Source organism: Cupressus sempervirens, chromosome 3 (assembly GCF_028749045.1).
Source record: "Cupressus sempervirens isolate cs-2001-9-10 chromosome 3, ASM2874904v1, whole genome shotgun sequence".
Classification (NCBI taxonomy): domain Eukaryota; kingdom Viridiplantae; phylum Streptophyta; class Pinopsida; order Cupressales; family Cupressaceae; genus Cupressus; species Cupressus sempervirens.
The window spans coordinates 734579231-734595588 of record NC_143120.1 but is presented as its reverse complement, the minus strand read 5'-3'; the positions used below and the strand labels follow the sequence as shown (position 1 = coordinate 734595588).

Here is a 16358-nt window from a genome sequence, read left to right as displayed (position 1 = left end):
TCTTTTATTTCTAACATTTTCTAATGTTTTTTGTTTGTATGATGGGTCAGCGCCCTCTTGCTGCTTTTTATATTCAAAAAATTATTTATTTTCTTGATACAAGATGTCAATTTGTGTAGTGATGAAGAAAGTCCAAAGGTTATTAACTTCTTTAATTTTGTAAAATTCTCTATTATAGGGCAAGAAAATAGAGATACATCTATTACACTGTGATAAAATGCAGGTCTTCATCTTGTATAGTAGTCCAATAAATTTGCAACTTTCAGTTCTAATGGTTGAGAAGTAGCTAATAATGGATTATTACATTTATTACAATAGGGGGAGCTAATGTAGAGTTGAAATAATAATTTAAATGAAAATTCATGGCGGTGATGAAGTTTGTTAAATAATGAAACCTGGTTTTATTTTTATCAATTGCATTGATGGAGTAGAGGGTTTAATAGTTAAAACTTGTGCACTCTTTCTAATCTTTGTAACATTTCTCAAATTTTTGAGAATTCTATTTTCTGGGCAACCCAAAAATGTTCATGAAAAGGGAGGGAAAAGGTAGTAGTAAGGAATATTAATAAGAGCTTACAAACATAAATGATCTTCACACTCCAGTTTTAACTAAATATGTAAAGAAAAATGGTGGAGCCAAGAAGTTGAAGGAACTATTAAGAAAAAAAATAACTATCAGATTTCAACTTCAATTAAATCGCGCGAAGTAAAATGGTGGAATCGAAGGCTTTCAAACTGAAGATTCAATTGATCGTTGTTGTTGTTATACATTGTGAAATAATATAAATATTTTGATAGAGATAATTTCAGGAGCGTGTGTGATAGATTTTATCCTACCATTTTATTGAAATTTACAACTTCATGAGAACTGAAATTTCTAAATCAAAATGACTTCTTAAAATTTTCAATTTGATTGAGCTATGCTGTCATGCCAAAGAATTGGGGCAAAAACACACCAACAAATTTTATTTTATTTTTAGATCAATAACACCACAAAGCTTGAAAAGTTTAGATGCACACGTTAAAGTATAGGTAAAATGAGAAACAGATATGGGATCTCCTAACGATGACCTGTCATTTCCATTCAAGTTTATCATCGATGAGTGTGAAAAGGTCGTTAAATCTAAGCATTCGTTATTAAATTGATTTCATCTTTTTTTTCATTATTGCTTTGATTTTAAGGTAATATATTATAATTAAACACAATTAAACCAAATTATCGTAAACTCGCAATAATAAACAACTATCTAGATATATATTCAACACTTAAAATTTAATCTAATAATCTAACTTAATTTTACAACCTTTACTAATCTAAAACATTTTAAGATACAATAACACTAACCTTTGATTTAAGAACGATATAACCACTTAAAATAATAAATCTAAATATATTTGAAAATGGGTTAAATACAGCAGCTAATTTATCTTAGACAACCTTTTCAAATCAATAATGATACTAAATTTTTAAATATAATCTAACATACGAACATTCTAACTAAAATGTACTAAATAACTAATATTTAAAAACATAATAATTAAAATTACTTCAAAATAATACTAGCAAAAATTTTTTTTAACAAAACTTACTCATCTAACATTAATTTGAAATCTAACACCTTATTACTTTTATTTACATTTAAAATATTATACTAACAACATAAAAGAATACCAGACCCACTAACAAACACAATTTACGACTACCCTTAAAATAGTGTTAATATGTACGTTATAACATTATTTTGAACAAAATATTAACAACAATATAACTCAATAATTCTAATAATAATTTAGACAATTATAACTCTAATTTTTTTTTAAACATAGAAAAGAACGAACTCTCCAATACATCACAGTGATCGTCGAGAGAATGAAAACTGACCAGGAGACAACCAATCATAACATGAAGACCAAATCAGACATTGACTCCCATCCCGAGTTTACACAACAGGTTTGACATTAAACTAGACTAGGGAGAAGGTGGATTTTTTCGACAGGAGACATCAGGCACACCACCAAAATAGGTGCCCTTTCGGGGCTATAACTCAAGAACTTCTGTTCTTCCATTCTTACATTCCAAAACTCATACGTGGTTTGTGTTGACAAGTAGGGGCCCATAACACCCTACCCTCTCTCCCTCTTCTCGTCCTGAGAAGAGACTCTACACTGTCAGAGTCCAACTAAAGACCTTTCCCTGTACATGGCCACTTCTGCCCTATCCGAGGGTGAGTAATGCCAATACACGTATACAATCCCTTTGAAATTCAAAGCAAAAATACAAAGGAAAGACATTTAAGTTACTCTGTTTCAAACCCTCCCAACATACTCAACACACACACGAACATGTGCATAAACAATAAAATTGAAACATGAAGCACAACATGAACAAAATGAGGTGAAGTATTCCTACCTTCAAATTTGGGTTATGGCAATAGAACAAGTTTGAGATGAGCATTCCCTTCCTTCTCCTTCTCCTTCTCCTTCTCCTTCAATCCTGATTTTCACTCTAAAAGTAGAGGTTGGGTGAACACTCCAAACCTCCTCAAAATTGCCTCTAAATAAGATCACAAACTCAACCATCTCTAAAAAGAAATAACTCCCCCACTTGCCTAAAAGTTCTAGAGGCTTCTAACACAACTAGGCCTAAGGCTAACCTCAAGGTGGAGTTCAAGCTATCCAACCCATGATGAAATCAATCGATTTTCGCAATAAAGCAAAAATGGTGTTTTTGAGTGACCATAAAAGTCAACAAAAGGGGCTAAGGGGGTGGAAAATGCCCCCAAGCCATACCCATTCCTCTTGGATACTTAGATTTCATGTTTTTAGGTCTTTAGGATTAATTAGGGACCTATTAAAGGCTAGGAAATTTTAGGACTATCTAACAACCTTCAAAATGTAGATTAAACACTAATCTGGATTAGGGGTAATTAATATCGATTACTAACTTGATTAGCAAAAAGATCACTAAGCTACTCTGACTTAGATCTTTAGGTTACTCGGTTAACCCTAACTATCATGCTGGAATGCATATACAATTCACGAGTGTCAAGGGACACTATAAAAACATTGTTACAAAACATTAACATTTACTGATTACAGAATGATACATTCGTTCAATTCACAATACAAATAAAATACAAACAACAAGGTTTGTATCCTTCATCAAATTTAACCATAGTTTCCACAAACAGTACATAGGGTTCAGTTTTGTTTCTCCGTTAGATTTTCTCAGCTAAAATACCCTACACACTCATTACGCATATCAATAGCTCAAGAAAATTACATACATATATTCAAAATTTATCTGGATAGTTACATGAATCTCTCATATAATTAACTGTTTAATTCATTTCTATTCACATTTAATCATCAAAAATCACATAATCAATAATAACATAACTTATTCATTAATTCAGATTAAGTACTAGTATAATCCTCATTAGGCATGTATATACCTAAACATCATTACGTCACCAATAAAAGAATACTGAACTATCTGAAGCATAAAACTTAATCGTCCAGGTATCAAAATCAACACCCTTATGATTAGGTGAGAAAGCCTTGTATCATCGTTAGTGAAATTTTAATGTTTAAACAGTCGAGATAATGTAGTTTGTTCATGAATCACTGAATATTTAAAACACGAATGTATTAGGATGTCACTTCTTATTAGGACATCTAAACCATTAAACATTATTTCATATCCATTCTAATCTCCTACAACAGTTTTAACAGAGAGATGCATATTTAATAAGTACATGTGAGGAGGGACCTCACATCTTTCCCCATGAAAACAAGTTTTTTACAACAATCAAAAATGAAATCTATTGAAACCCATTGAAAAAATTATATTTTTTAAATGAATACCCAAACATAAAGTAGAATGTCTTGTTTTAATGAATACACAAACAATGAATTCAGCACAAGAAATCTACAAAATTTTCAATTATTGAAATCACAAACTACTATGAAGGCTGTGCAATGTACACAGATCTATACTCAAATGTCTATCACAAGTTATATTTATGTAAACCTAACAAGAAAATCATAGCAGTTTTTTTTTCCAACACAAACTCCGAAATGCCAGCACTAACCGTGCAAAATTACTAAAAAGAGCTTGACATTATTTGTCACCAGATGCTCCTATTTTCCATGGTGTATTCTCCTAGGGCCCATTTGGCAGTAGCAATTAGACTGGAATAGGTATTAGGCATATGTAAATTATGAAAATTTCTAATCCTTCCTTTGGTTGCACCAAATCAAAATTGAGAATAGGTTCATACGTATTCTCATTTTGGCCCAAAATTGAGCATTTGTAATTCCACCTAAATAGGTGGAATTGGAATATGTATTCCTTTCCTAAATTTATCTACTCATATTTCATGAAAATTTAAATTTCATGTCCATGAGGAGATTCACCGAGAGCACCCAAGTCAGAGAAATTGGTTTGCTAAAGAAATTTGTAAAATGACCAATTTTGAACAGAGGTTTCACTCTTGGGAAAACCACTATTGGATTCAAGGCATTGATTTTGAATACTGAGATCATATGCCAAAACATCAAGAATGTTTAGGGACATGAAGCATCTTATTACCTGACCGATGAAGAAAATCACAAGGAACTCGAACATCCTCTTCCTTTTTCCCTTCATAGATACTCTTGGACTCGTACACAATGAAATCGTGAAAAAATCTCACAATGTGATCCTACGACTTCAGAGCTTTATACGGTAACTTCAATTATGCCTCACACTTCTTATGCTCTTCTGGTGTTTCCCCTATTCTTGGCTGCAAATTATATGAGCAAGGGTGAGCCAAAGCAATCATACCATGGCATATCATTCTGGGAAGCTAAGTTGTTGATGTCTCTTCTGTTAAGTTTTCCTCCATCTCCAATAGCTAAGTGAGGATGCTCATTGGAACCTAATTTTCAAGAATGACAAGGTCAATCAAGATATCAAATTGGCAAGACTAGACCGTGTTTTTGTTAAAGACAAGATCCAAGTTCCATCCTCAGTCCTCATTGTGATTCATCGCTTAGAAGCCTCAAGGTCTCTAGAATGAAACATCCATCAAGAGTGAAAAGGCACACGAGAATTGGCCTGTTGACTTTCTTTATCTATTATTCAAACTCCAATTTCAATTTCATCTAACCAAATGAAGAATAGGAATACATACTTATTCTCATTTTCTATTCCAGAATAACTAAACCAGAATAATAATTCCTATTCCCATATTTTTATTCCTGTAGCCAAACGTGTCCATATTTTCCATGTATTGAATTTTTGTCTACCCTATATTGGCCACATCTGTTTCATCCTTCTATTTACATGCAAGCATACAGAGGCACATGAAGCTCATGCACAATGCCAAATGAAATCTACAAAAAAAGACACAGATCTCTGAAGCCATATTGTTTCTCTAATTTTATCCAGCATAAAACTAAAAGATACCCTAGAAAAAGAATGAGGCAACCTAAATTAAAATATAGTATTGTTGCTTAATGAATCATTTATATTTGACCATCGATTAAATGGGAAATCTTTAAATCAGCATGATTTCATAGAAATTAAATGACGTATTAAATAATATTTTATTGTATGTATAATTCATGATACGTCTGATTTGATTAATTACTATCTACCCCTAGGAAAGGATTCTTCTAACTTTCTAATAGCACTCTATCCAATGTAGTATAATTACTTGTGATATATTTATTGAAATATCAATGGATCACACATTATTTATATTTTGGTGGGAACTAGCCTAAGCATTATAAATGGATGCACGGGATATTATGCTACATAACATTTAGAGAATGAAAGGGGGGCCTAAAATTGTTCCTCAAATGAATCTGTCACTTGTCTACCATGTAAAAACCACATAAGCTCCATTGGAAGAATTGACCGTGTTGGTATCAGTGCTTGGCAGATTATTAATTTTAACAATCTAGTAAAATTATTCCTTAAAGCATCTAGTGAAACGGATGTCGCAAGTCCCAGCAGGGTCGAATCTCTTGAAGTAGTACTGGGAGATACATTTGGTGCTCATACAGGAGATGGTGCATCTAACGTAGGAATAACAAAAGCGGTCATATACAAAACTCAGCCTCAAACTTTTTGGAAAATAACAAATATAAGTTGTACTACAATTTTTAGGAAGATTAATTTGTTTTAAATCCCAAATATTTAACAAGAAGAAGTATTTTAACGCTTGGAAATGTCATTTATTATTTCTTATGTAAAAAAGAACATTCTTGGAATTTTAAGATGCGGCATGGGTTCTGCAACAGAAATGCTTCGAGCCGATGATACAGAATTTCGTTGAATGCAAATAGTTTTAAAAATTTGCGCAAATATTTTGTAATTATTACTCTCTATTCATCTATTATAATACATTTTATGTCCTTTTAATCACATGTTACATAAAATTATCTAAAATATTGAAAACGTTGAAATATTACATAATTATTAATTTATGCAGATATTAGCATGTAATATTTTATAATTATTGTCTTTTGTGAATATGAGTATATAGATTGCCTAACTTCAAATTAGACAATATGATTTGACGATCATTTTTTAAAATATTAGCATACATTTTCCCTTCCTAATGTCAAATCATACAAAATGTTTTAAAATGTGAAAATATTTATAATTATAATTCTATGCAGATTTTGGCATACACTTTCCTTCTTCATGATTATATATTACACTGTACAATCCAAACCATTGAAATATTATATAATTATTATTTTCTATAGACATCATCACACTTTTGCCCTCTTCCTTTAAATTTTTTAAAAAGTATCACATTTTGTAAATATGAATGATTACATCACATTTTATGCTTCTCGTACTACAAGAAAAAAAAATGTTATCAAGGTGAAAATATAATTAAATTAAGTCGAGAATATTAGTAACATTGCCTAACCATCAAATTATATCATAGAAAGCCTGAAGTATTCAACAAACATATAAAACGAGATAAAATAATAATATTTAGCCAAATATCATCCAATACATTATCTCTTTGTCAATTAATCCTAGAAATCAGCCAAATTAACGCACTAGCATATATTTTACTCAACTAATGGAATCTAAATTTCTATCAATTATATTATAATAGTGTTCCTAATGGCATATAGTGAGCAAGAGTACACACGTGAGTATAAATAAAATAGAGAATGTCTTGAATCATCAATTACACAAATAGGCATCAAGAATTCTAACAAAAATCAAGTAATAAAATTGTACTGAATAAAATAGAAGATCAAAGGGCTGCACACACTACCAACTTGTCCATTAAACTAGTTACAACAATAAGAGACTAAGAAATAGAAATAGGACCCTCGTGTGACCTAAATTAGAAAATTAGGCACAACGAGATGATCTCACAACATTTTATCGTTGGTCACCCAATATTGGGCTACATCCACCAACAAAAGAATCCAATATTATTAATCTACTAAATCTAAAAAGTTATAATCAATAATCCATTACAACTCAATACTATTAAAAGATGCTACAAATTTATCATATGAAATTCATAACCCTAATACATTTTAACAAGACTTGTGTCAATTACAAAATTATGGTTAGAAATATGTCAGCCAATAGAAAAACTAACTTTTGATGCCGTTGTAAAATAATTTGAAATTTGGACAAACTTTTGGGGGATGTTGCCCCTTCAACCCGACCTATACTATAAGAGGAAGCAACCCAAGGACACTGTCCGCAGACCCTATTTAAATGATTAAGGGGGGAAATACGCTAATAAAGATGGGGAAATTTTACATTTTCGGTTAGATTAGGCTCCAAATAATAACCTCATTACCATGTACCTACATGCACTTGGCCCTTGTCTATATAATTTTCTATTCTTTTTCACTCATCAACCACGTGAATCCTTTACGATTCTCTCGTGTTTGTCTCTACTTTATTTTTTATTAGTTGTATTAAATGACTTCAAGATGTATAATATTATCAATTTATGTAACAGAGATGTTGTAAAAACTCAAATTTATAGGCTCTACCAAGTCCTTCCCTTGCAAGGACCCTCCTATACCAATTATAACTTTTTAATACTCTTTATGATCTACATGTATCATAGTAAGAAACAATCCTTCTAGGTTCCATCATTTCCCTCTTTGGATCATAATTTCAATGTTCTCATTGAATTGTAGGTTTAACTATTTTATTCAAGTTAAGATATTTCGAGCTACTCTTACCAATTGAGAAATTATAATATGGATAATTTCCTAATATCTCGCCTAGTTTATGTTTCCCTTGCCACTATCTTCTCAATTTCACCATACATCATTTTATAAGTAGTCCCCTTGAAGTTTACTTACATTTATTTTTTACTATTTCATGTCATAAAATTAAAAAATATTAACTTATACGGATTAGATTTATAATTTTAAAAAAACAATGAATCAAGTACTCCAATTCAACGACACAAATACGGATTAACTATAACTAAAAAATTGAGAGTTTAAGTATATATTGGTCAAAGAATCTATGGTCAACGTGTCAATAGAACTTAGGATCCCCTTTGTCTGTTTTATAGAGAAATTAAAAGTATGTTTTCACATAGATAAGGGACATCAATATATGAAAACGTGATATAATGGACCATTTTAATTTATTTTTAAATTGATTTAATGGTATATCTCATAAAAGTTATGAAATGTCTAAATCCTATTTATCTATAGATCCCTTTGAATGCCTTGCGGTAATTCCGTCATGAGTTTTAGTTATTCTACACTAAATCATTACTAACCAAAAAAAAATTCTTTTATTTATGTGGTTTGGGATTTGGATTTGCATACATCCACTCATGTGCTTTTTGTTTCTCCATTAATTTATAAGTTGAGATTTTCATTATGTATACAATTGTGTATCAAGTGACATAACTAATATAATTAAATCAAAAGTCTATAAAATGAATCTTTATCTAGATCTATATTGAGTGGAAAGCGACATATTATTTCTTGTATCATATAGATGAAGATGTAATCGTAGCATATAAATTAAAATAATTTTATTTAATGCTTTAAATATTAAAGGCATATGTTTGATGGTATAGTATGTGTCATTCGCATAAAATTTATGGTTTAGCAATTAAATCCTGAACCATATCATTTTGGTTCACAAAAAAAATGGTAAGAATGCATCATATATTTATAATAATATTCTTAACAGATACAAAAGAATGCACACAACCCTCCTAGGGCATACTTCCCATATAATTTCACTATTAGTTGGCACCCACGTGGTTGGAATAGGGATGATGTCCTAGACTAAAATGATAACTTCAAACCAATTTACCAACCCATAATAGAGTTTTATCCCATAGTAACAAAGTCATTTCAAGGTATTTGGTTTCATGGATTCACATAAATAATTATTTATTCTTTGCATGACCCAAGTTTGTGAAGGAAGATACCAATAAATAGAGGATTTGCCAAAAGGTAAAGAAACCTTTTTTTTTTAAAGAATATAATAACATAATAATATCAATGTCGACTCTCTACATCTAATGATACCAAGGACTATATTTATTTTAGGTACTAAATAGAAGCATTTACAGTAAGCAATGCATAGAGAGTTCCACATTATACACTCAATCAAAGTAAAACTTAAATTAAATAATGTAAGGAGTATTAGTAAAACTAGCCTAAGAGTCATATTGTATCATAGAAACCTTGAAAATATTCAAAAATGCGTATTCTATAGGATAAAATAATAAGGTTTATCCAAGTATTAACAAACGCATTATCTATTTCTAAATTAATTATTGGGAATTTGTCAAACTGAGACACTAGCATATTTTTTACTCAAACAAATCAATCCAAACTTGTATAATTATTATAAGGGTGCCCCTAAAAAAATAGAATGAGTAAGAGTACACATGTATGTATAAATAAAATAGAAAATACCTTGAATCGTCAATTATAATTCTAGGAATCCAAAATTCCAACAAAGATGAAATAATGAAACGCTGTTGAATAAAATTAAAGATTGAAGGGTCATTCATGCCACCATAATATCTATTAAACTAGTTGAAATAATAAAATTTCAAGAAATTATTTAACCCTCGTCTGACCTCAACTAGAAAATTAAGCCCAACAAGAAGACACAATAATGGATCGTGTTTCATCCAATCTAAGGCTGCCCCCACCAAATAGAGTCCAATATTATTATCTATTGAATGTAACAATTTTTAATCTACAATCCCTTAGAGCTCAATAGTGTTGAAATATTATACAAATTAATCATTTTTAAATCCTAAGTTTAATATTTTTTTAAAAGATTTATGTGGGTTACAAAATTTGTATCATAAATATAACAACCAATAGAGAAAATATAATAATAAAATTCAGATGAAGTTTTAGCGGTGGTGCCCCTAAAAACCCCCCACAAGGTCGTTACCCCTTGACCTCGTTGTATACCTAGAAAAGGGGCATGAGAAGGATTTTTCTCATACACCAGGAAAGGGGCATTTCCCCCAAATGCTAGTAGAATAATTCAAGGGGAAACTATACTAACAAAAGTTGGAAAAAAATTACCCTTTGAGTCTAATTTAGCTCCATATAAAAATACGATTACCGTATACCTACACGCACATACCCTTGTCTATTTAATATTTCATTCTTTTTCACTCATCAACCACGTATATGTTTTATGATTCTTTCTAGTTTGTCTTTATTTTATTTTTAATCAATTATATCAAATGACTTCTAGACTTGGAAAATTATAAGTTTGCGTTACAATGAGGTTGTAGAAACTCATTCATCTAGTGCATGTCAAGCCCTTCCCTTTCTAGAACCCTCTTATACCAATTATAACTTATTGCATAATTTTTTTATGATCTAAATATACCTTGGTAAGAAATAGTCCTTCTATGTTCCATCATTTCCCCCTTCGCATCGTAGCTTCAATATTCTCCTCGATTTGTAAGGTTTATTGTTTCATTCACATTAATATATTTCAAGCTACTTTTACTCATTGAGAAATTGTAATATGGATATTTGCCTCATATATTTCCCAAGTCATGTTCTCCTTGTCACTATTTTATCGTTTTCACAATACTTCATTTTAGAACTAATTGCCTTGGAGATAGTGTACATTTTTGTTTTTACTGTGTCGATATGTAGGAGATCATGGTATGCCAAAAAGTGACGATATGAAATATGAGTCTTCATTGAAAAAAAAAAAAGAAGAAGCTATTTTTTAAAAATAATATCGCATTTTGTAAATATTTATTATTACGTCACATTTTACGCTTCTCCTACTATAACAAAAAAAAAATGTTATCAATTTGATGAATTCAATAATAACTTAAGGTGGTCAAATATGAGATTTAATATTCTACAAAAAAAAAATTAATGGAAAATTTGTAATTATCTAATTTCTTAGAAATAAATTATAAACAAATATGTGCTACATCCTAACATAATTGTATTACTTAGATCTAGAATCTTGTAAAAAAAAAAAAATTATCATTTGACTTTGTTTAAGATGGTTAGCCATTCACCTGTTTCTAATCTTCTTATAAAGAAAAATTGTACTAATGTATTCAAATTTAAAGGTTTCATCATATAGAAATCATTCTTTCAGAAAATGATTTTCATATTACAAACTAGATTTAATTTTGTACAATTTCTTGTTGGAAACTACAATTGAAACAATTGTTTTGTTGTCATTAATGTCAAACCTATTGGTGAGATAGTGTTATCTGATCTAACTGCCATATCTATTTGATTGATTAAGAGGATTTGAGAAGTTGTTCATAACAGAAGCATCTAGAGGATAGGTTGAGTTTTGATGAGGAAACTAAAAATTGACACTTGATTAGTTGGAATTTGACAAGATGTATTGATTGTTCAAATCATGTTACAAGAGGAGAAGCCAGTAACGATCAAGTCTTGAAAGTGTGATAAAAGATAGATCAAATGTATAGGCTTGACAGAGTAACATAGTAGAAGACTAAAGAATTTTGACGTACATGCCAAGTGATGCTAGTGCCAACTGGGCTACAGTAAGTGTCGAGTAAAATCAGTATTGACCGAGCATCAGTGTCGACCGAGTGACAGTGTATATGTCGAGTGAGAAATTTAATAGCAATCGAGTAACCCAATGATGACTGAGTGTCAGAACACAGTGTTCCCCAACGAACAACATCTTAACTGTTTGCGACGAATCATAATTTCTAACCGGCCAAGTTGATTTCTTGGGATATGGAAAGCGTGTTGAGATAAGAATCAATGAGTTTGATCATTTAATTCTAGGAGAGGATTAGGTAAACGGCCTAAGAGATGGATTCCAAGAGAAGTTTCTACAAAAGAAGAGATAAACAAAATGGTGATCATATATAATTTATTTGATGGATTGAATCCTAAATCCTAAGATCTGCAGTGTTGATTAAAAGGAAAAGGATCATGATTTCCTGTTTAAAGAAGTACATGGGTAAAATTTCTATATGAGCAGAGAGACTGTATGCTTGTAAACAAGTTCCATAGATTTGGAGTTATTGTTGACATTATTGACTGGCGAATCTAAGCAGAAGGTTGAATTGAGTTGAGAGGAAGTGAAGGCTGATTGCTTGAATGGTTGCCAAGCAAATCAAAGCTGGGATGACAATGGAGGCCACACAATGAATCGGTACATGAGAACTGAACTGAGATGTGTACATGCAAAGTGAGTTATACTTAAATGATCAAACCGGTTATTACTTTCTAACCATTGTAAACAGTATTTGAAATCCTTTAATCAAGGTTGACCGAACAGTCATAGTGACCTAACAGTCTATGTAATTCCTCTAATAAGTTGTCGTTCTAATGGGATGTTCTGAATTCCTTTAACAAGGCCACTTCTAATAGGGTGACTCAATCCTTCAAATAACAAGGTCACATTTAATAGTTTGTAGTGAAAACTTTTACAGGGTTGGCTCCTAACAGGGCCCGCTTAAGAAGAGTGAAACTTAGTGAAATGTTGTTGGTTGTTTTTCCTAAATTGGGCTTGCATGTTCAAACCTAGTGACAAACTTATGTGAATCTTATTGTGGCATTTTATCGACTAATGTTTACATTCTGTAAGCCTGCTATTTTAGAACAGTGAACCGCTAGCTAATGTTAATAGAAATTTATAGTGGAGACCGAGCAATAAAATGATAAGATCTGGAGTTGTTTAAGTGTTTGATTTTTCAATTGGTACATCTCGACCTTGGGTAACTAATTCACCCCACACCCTCAGTTATTATAAATATTCTAACACTTTTCATACATATTTTTAGCATAACATGATAACTTATTCCAAAAAAACTTGTCAACTTTCCTGACACTAATTTTCTGAATTTTCATTGCCACTTAAGAACCTAGTTTGACATACCATGATCCTTCAAATACCCATGTTCTTTCGCGTCATTAAATTTCACAATATTCTTTCGTAAAAGTTTGACTTGTAATATTTGATAATGACGAATCGGATAGGCCAATTCAGTGACTTAAGTATGGATTAGTTGCAACTAAAAATCTTAGGATTCAAAGATGTCGTGCTCAAACAATCTATGTTCAGCACGTGAACAGAGCTCAAGCTCATCTTAGTTTATTTCACAGATAAATTACAACTATGTTGTCACATACATAGGGAAGACTAATCTATCTAAATATAATATAGTTATCTTATTTTACTTTATTTTTAAACATATTTTGAGGTCATGTCTCATAAACATTATAAAATTTCTAAACACGTGCACCTATTCTTTCCTTTAAATTCTGTACAATTATTAGTTTTAATGATCCTTGAGAATGTAAAATGAATTATTTTTAATTTCTATCCTTTATGAATTTATTTATCTAATTCCTTTATCACACTACAATGAATGTATCACTTATATCACTCAAGATAGATTGTGATAAAGATTTGTTTTATGTCATTTGATTTAATTACATGTTGTATATAACTAGATAAACAATTTCGTTCACGAGAAAAATTTTGCCTCTATAAACCAATGGTGAAATAACCTATTGTAGATTGCACCTATAGAGAGATACATATGGTGTCAAGCTATCCTTTTGGAACATGGAAACACTCTCAAGTTTTGGGTGAACCTGTGGTGAGATTGAATCTCTAAATTAAGGGGTGGCTTCCCCTAATGAATCGCCTAAAACTAAATATGGATAGAAAAATCCATAACAAGAAAGAAAATTTCATCATCCCAAACTTAATAAAACAATATTATAGAGCCGGGCCCTTCTGTTGGTTAATATTTCGAAAACTTCGGTGCGCGTGATCGTACGATGTAAAGCGGGCTGAGAAAAATGTGAACAAGGCTGCAGAGTTGGTGGGTTCCTACACAAATAAGGGAAGGGCTGGAACTTTTCTAACACTTAGGGCCCGTTTGGTGAGAGGAATAGGAATACGTATTCCAAAAAATTTGAATTCCTTGTTTGGATGCACCAAAACGGGATTGGAATACGAGGTAAAAATGGAATACGTATTCCATTTTTGGCCCAAAAATGGGATTTTGCAATTCCACCAAAATAGGTGTTATTGGAATACGTATTCCTATTCCATTTTTTTAAATTTTAGAAAACATAAATTTTCGGGTCCGCGAATTCCCATCAAGTATTGGCTGAACCAAACGGAGAACAGGAATACTTTTTATTCCAGAATACAATACGTATTCCTATTCCACTCACCGAACGGGCCCTTACGTACTCACTCGACCAAGTCTAAAGCATTTGAATCTGTTTTGTGGATACGCAGAAAACATTTCCGTGTTGATGAATATACTTTCCTGCACAAAGAGAGAGGAATGGGAAGAACAAATCTACCGAATCAGTTCGAGCAAACGAAAAGACCACCTACTAACCAAATATATTATAACTAACGACTACGTCAAAAATGAATTGGTCCCCTCAATTGTAATGAGCAATTACTCCATCAGCATGAATCAGTCCGTAAATAACAGGTCAACAATTGCATGATATTGGAAGTATATTACAATTAAACAATTACGTGGGAAAGGATTAGTCCTCGCATGTTTCCCCTATATAATAGGCATGTAATGGTCTTGTAATATACACAAATATTCAATCACACATCCATATCCTGAGCTCTTCTGTTGGAGACTCTCCAGCATAAAATGGCGAAGGGAATGATGATTTGCTTGCAATTGTCGTTGGGACTCTTCCTGTTGATGTGTTGTTACAGTGAAGATGTGATGGCGGCGGATGCCGATCCCTTGCAAGATTTCTGCGTCGCAGTCCTGGACAGCGAAGGTGAGTGCAGCAATATTAATCGTTTATGTGATTATTAATGATTGGTGTGATTATAACTACCGCAAACAGTAACAAATTGTATTGATCAGTTAAGGTGAACGGATTCGTTTGCAAAGAGGCCAAGGATGCATCGGCAGAGGACTTCTTCTTCAGGGGGCTGGCGCAGGCGGGGAACACCGACAATGCAGTTAGCTCCAACGTGACCCCTGCCAACGTAATGCAGATACCGGGGCTGAACACGTTGGGAATATCTCTGGTCCGCATCGACTACGCAGTGGGTGGAATTAATCCTCCTCACACCCACCCCAGAGCCACCGAGGTTCTCTTTCTAGCGGAAGGCGAGCTCTTTGTAGGGTTTATCGACACCAACAACACCTTCTTCAGCAAGACGTTGGAAAAGGGAGACGTGTTCGTCTTCCCCAAGGCGCTCGTGCATTTCCAGCAGAATGTGGGGAAGGAGAATGCGGTGGCCATCGCTGCTTTGAGCAGCCAGCTCCCGGGAGTGCAGACAATCGCCAATTCTCTCTTTGGCGCGAACCCCCCTCTCCCCGATTCCGTGCTCAGCAAGGCCTTCCGCATCACCCAACAGCTCGTGGTTTACATTCAGAAGCAATTCGCATAGCATTCCCATGCTCAATGCTCAATGCTCAACTCAATTCGTTGCATCATCCAATCTATTCAATAAATAAAAGAACACTAGAACAAGGCGTGGGGAGACCCTCTTTATTATTCACCCTTTTTCTTTTCCATTCCTTGGAATAAATGTACCAGAGTGTGGCTCTAATCTCCGTGCCGGTGTATTTTCTTTATTAAAAAAAATTGTAGTCAAATAAAAGTACTCAATATCATTATCGCGTTCTCGCACTATTTATGGGACACGTTTCAACAAAGAAAATTGGTTCTAGACTTATTTTGAATAGTTCTAAATAACGAGGTTAGTATATCTATAATACAAATAACTGCCTTCTGTTCGTTATGTTATTAAAATAATAAAACAATGAATAAATATTTACAAATGAATTTTACTCAATTCTGATATAGCTTATAAATTTGACAATTAAATATTTCTT

General features: G+C 32.3%; 1 pseudogene; it reads left to right on the top strand.

Annotated features, from left to right (window-relative positions):
• The first annotated feature begins 15164 nt into the window (after positions 1-15164).
• LOC149568876 (putative germin-like protein 2-3) lies at positions 15165-15973 on the top strand (annotated as a pseudogene).
• The last annotated feature ends 385 nt before the right edge of the window (positions 15974-16358 follow it).